Consider the following 5,092-nt stretch of genomic DNA (forward strand, 5'->3'; position numbering starts at 1 on the left):
TAGTTCTCAAACTCTAGTTCTTAGTCTAGCATACAGCTGTCTATTAGCTCATAACTTGTAAGCAAAACAAATTACCAACCCCTATCCCAGAATAAGGGGCTCTGTTAGCGTAGTGGTTACAAATCGAGCTGTTAACCTAAGAGTAAGCAGTTTGAAACTACCAGCTGTTACACGGGAGAAAGATGAGACTTTCTGCTCCTGTAAAGATTTACAGCCTTGGAAACCCTATTAAAGGGTCACTATGAGTGGGAACCGACTCCACGGCACACAACCACCAACCACCATCCCAGAAAAACGGAACAAAGACCTTTGAAGCTGGACCTCAACGATTTGTGTTTTAACAAGCCCTCCATGTGATTGTACTATATGACAAAGTTTGAGAAACATTGTTGTTGTTGTTAAGTGCCGTGGAATCAGTTCTTACCCATAGAGACCCTGTATAGGGTTTGCAAGGAGCAGCTGGTGAACTTGAACCGCTGACCTTGCAGTTCAAACGGCTTTGTAGTCTAGCGCTTTAACCCACAGTGCCATACCAGGATTCCATTACTCTGGGAGAAAAATGTTGTCTTTCCTAACTTTACCTAAGGCCAACTCTGCTCAAAAGATGCTTTTGGAACTAATCCTGGGACACTGATTTTTCTATTGTCAGTTCTAACAACTTCAAATGGATGTTGTTGCAATCAACTTGTTCTTATGAGCCCATCTAATCACTAAGATTCTTGATTAATAATTAATCATTTGCTTAGCTGCATCTAAGGTGATCAAGTATTTTATAATGCTTTCCTCTTATGGGGAATGAGGAGTAATATCATGATTATCACAGTCCTTAGAAGACACTACTGAGATTTCTCTGGAGTTGGAACAGACAGAATATTTCTAAATGCTTTTTACAAGCAAGCTAGTCTCTTGATTTCTCCATAAAAAACAATGTTTGATGAAGCTTTTCTGAATGGACAGAAATTCAGCCAACTTCTTAAGGCTTTCTCTATTGTAATTTTTACATTGCTTATTAAAGTTCATATGTAGAAAATTGTTAAACTTTCAGATTAAGACTGCTCCAAGGCAGAAATAAACTTTATGAGAAATTTTTTGTGTATCAATAAGTCTCTGTGAGTCAAGATGGATTTGACAGAAACTAACAAGATTAATGTACCACCCACACTAAAGAATTGAAAGTTTCTTATTTTACAAATATTACCGTCATTTTTTTTAAACAAATAAGAATGCTTAAAGGATTTAAATGCATTTCCCTGTTGAGGGACGCTACCAGTTAGCATCCAAACCCTGATTTGACCAATTGCTGCAAAGATGGCAGTTTGGATTCTTTGCTGATTGTGCAGAGGGCATGGGTCAAAGTTCTGGTTTTATAGATGGCCTTGCCATTGTTTGTTTGCATATTCAGTCTGTCACTTCTGATAGAGAAGTAGAGATGTAGCTGAGGTCTCATCAATTCGTGTGAGAAAGAAAAGCACCAATGGCTAATTTGAGAAATCCTTTAGAGTTGTTAACTATTGTAAGTACCAGACAAGGGACTGGTGGTAGAGGGGAAAGAATACAAAGCCTGGATGAGACATAGAGGGGACTAGTAGGCTTGCATTCTTTAAATTTTGGCATAAAGATGGAGACCAATATTTTAACTTTACAAATATTAAGCAATTTCTGCCCACATCTGTGAATAGCTAGAAGCAGCTCAAAAGACCAGAAAGACTACTGGAAGCATGGAACAGCCTCAGTGAGTGAGTGACTGGGAGCAGGAATAAGAACAAGGTTTGGAGCTTTGCCTTTAATATTCTAGATGCTGTTGCTGTGTGTGCATAAAAATTAGTTTATACAATGTGGGAAGGACAAAACAGAAACCTGGTCACCACTCAGCTAGTTGCCTTGAAGTTGGTGGTGATTCTCGGTGACCCCTACACATGTAAGAGTAGAACCATAATCCAAAGGATTTTCAGTGGCTGATTTTTTTGGAAGTAGGTCCTAGGCCTTTCCTGTGAGTCTACTCTGTGTGAACTCAAACGTGCAGCTTCTCAGTTAGCAGCCAAGTCCACGAATGGTTTACAGCACCAGGGGACTCATTGCAAGAATATACGGTAAATGGAAGAAACATGTCTGCAATAGACAAAGGTAGAGGAATCAAATCAGGGTTGAATTACTTAATAAGCAAGGTAAGCATGGGTTGATTTATGCTTGCTTACTTACTCATCTGTAGTAAACAAATTTACATTTTTTTTTTCATAAGGTCAATGTTGAGTATGACTAGCATCTGTCTCTCTCCCAACCTCACAGCACCTTCCTATAGAATCAAAGCCTCTTTTCAAATTGACAATCCCTGACAGGGATGAAGTACCCAGTAAGCAAGTTTAGCATAGTGAAAAACATGTGAAACTGCTCATTACAGGTTAGTAAATAATCTATGTATAATCTTTAGTGCCCTATCCTAGAAGGGCACTAAAATGGGAGAAATCTAAGCTTGTTTATCCATGCTTACCTTGTTTATTGGATAATTCATCCCACCATTAGATTTTTGGAAAAAGAAAGCAAACCAATATTTCTGAGACTCCATCCTTCAGATACTATGTAGATACATTATATAAAATTCTTCACTTAACTAAAACAACTTTTTGAAGTTTACACAGATTCGGAATTACAACCTTAAATTCCTCAGATAAATTACCTAAAGTTAATATAACATTTTAGTGATAGATCCAGGATTCATACTCAGGTTAGTCTGAAAGCCCTTTCTCTCTTCTCATCACTCTGCCTCTGAACAGGAGGAAGAAACCAGGAAGTATATGACAAATTTACATAGTCTGCTTCTGTCCACAATGCAGTCCTGGCCATGCCTGCTCCTCTTTCAAATGGCTTACACTGGTTACCTAACTCCTGTAGATCATTAAGAATCCATGCAAAGGACTGAGATCTTGGAGTGAGGGTTGGGGCAGAGTAGGTGTGTGGGTAGGAGCAAGACAACTGTGAGCTACAGAGCTTGAAAGCAGAGGCTTCTGAAAGGTTGAAACCTAAAGTAAAAATTTGACCAATAGAACCAAGGTATCGATCCAATGGTGTGAGAAAGTATCTAGGTCTGACGCTATGAGAAAGAAATTGAGTTTGCCAGACCACAGCAGCAAAAATCATAGCATACAGGGAAGAACGCATGCTATTTTTAATGGGGCTCCTGAGGCAGTAAATATATGAGTGTTAGATAGGCACGCTGTATAGATCCTGGCTCCCTTGTCACTCAAAAGCTGTGAAACCTTGAGCAAATTACTTAGACTCTCTAAGACTCTTTCTTCATGTATAAAATGGGTATGAGATTAATCAGCTAATGTATGCAAATTAACACTGTATTCCACTGCTACTGACTTCAGTTCTGACTCAGCCACCCTTTAGGACAGAGTACAACTGTTCCATAGGGTTTCTGAGACTGTAAATCTTTATTGGAACACACAGTCTCATCTTTCTTCTGAAAACCTGCTGGTGGGTTTGAAACCCAGACCTTGTAGTAAGGGAACCAGTCCAATGCTTAACCCACTATGCCAATAAATTGTAATTGTTTATAGTGATGATGATGATGAGCGAGTGTGATTATGAAGAGAACTGTAGAACTCTAAGGGATTCAGCAGGTTTTCTCCTTCAGGAGCCACACTTGACACCAGGTACTTTTTGGAGATTCTCAAGAAGTTTTTTTTCATGCCTCTGTCTGTAAAGTTGAAGACAACTAGGAAATAGGTGATTGATGACGAGTGTCTAATAGGGCCTTGGATGAAACAAAACATTGGATGACTGTCCCTAACATTTGTGGTACTGTAAACCAAAAAGGGGACTCCTGGTGTGGGACTGCAGGATCAGTACTGAACTGCAAACCACAAGGTCGGCAGTTCAAATACACCAGCTATATTTCTTGGAAGCACTATACAGAGTCACTATGAGTTGATACCTACTCAACAGCACTTAGCAACAACAACAACAACAAACCATAAACGAGATACCAGAAGACCTCTCCTAGAAGGGCACTAAAGTGGAAGAAATCTAAGCTTCTTTATCCATTTAAGGAGTTATGAGAAAAGAAATCCAGGGTCATGGCCCAAATAAGGAACTGAAGGTATCAGGAAAGCTAAGAAGAGAAAAATAACAGGTAATATCTAGCATGTAACATTAAAAAAAAAAAAATTATTTTTATGTTGTTGAGAATATACACAGCAAGACATACACCAATTCAGCAGTTTGTACAATTTAGTGACATTGATCACTTTCTTGGAGTTGTATAACTATTCTCAACCTCTTTTTCTGAGTTTTCTTCAGTAGCATAAATTCAAAGTCCCCTAAGATTCCTATCTAATCTTTTGAATTTCTGTTGTTAACTTGATCTTATGTAAATAATTCTTAAAATAGTTTAATGCTCAAGGCAAACTTTTTTTTTTTTTTTAACTATTGTTCAGTCTTAAGAAGACTTCAGGTTATATTTTTGGTTTAAGGGTTAAAGACGAGCTCAGAAAAATATTTTCAGGGTTTTATCTACCCTTTGTGACTCCAGAAAGTCTACAATTGGTGAGAATTTGAAATTCTGCTCTGCATTTCCCCCCTTTTGATAAAAATTCTTCTATGAAATCTTTGATCAATTTAGTTGTGGTCTTAAAACAAAGCAGGCAGTTGTTCATGCAGGCAATTAGCCACACATCCCATTTATCCACAATTGGTCAATAGACCAACTGTGCCTTAGGGGGGGCATTTACAAGATTTTAAGACCCCCCCAGTACCATGCAATGGATAAGGAGGTAGAACAGGAGTACTAAATATATTATTAGTCCAATGAACTGAGCTGTCCTGTGAAACCACGATCTTATACCTCCAGACCAAGGAAATAAATCTCATCAAGTGTTTGGCTATACTCTATTTTTGTCATTATTGCAAATTTCTCACACAACTTTTCCAGTTCAACATTTTTCACTTACGGGAGCACTGTGGCTCCACAGTAGACACTAGGTCTTTGGTTCAAGTTTCTCCCAGGGAAAAAGATGAGGCTTTATGCTCCCACAAAGATTTACGGCCTTGAGCCCTATGAGTCACAAACAACTCTACTGCACATACAACA

Source organism: Chrysochloris asiatica, unplaced genomic scaffold (assembly GCF_000296735.1).
Source record: "Chrysochloris asiatica unplaced genomic scaffold, ChrAsi1.0 scaffold00163, whole genome shotgun sequence".
NCBI lineage: Eukaryota > Metazoa > Chordata > Mammalia > Afrosoricida > Chrysochloridae > Chrysochloris > Chrysochloris asiatica.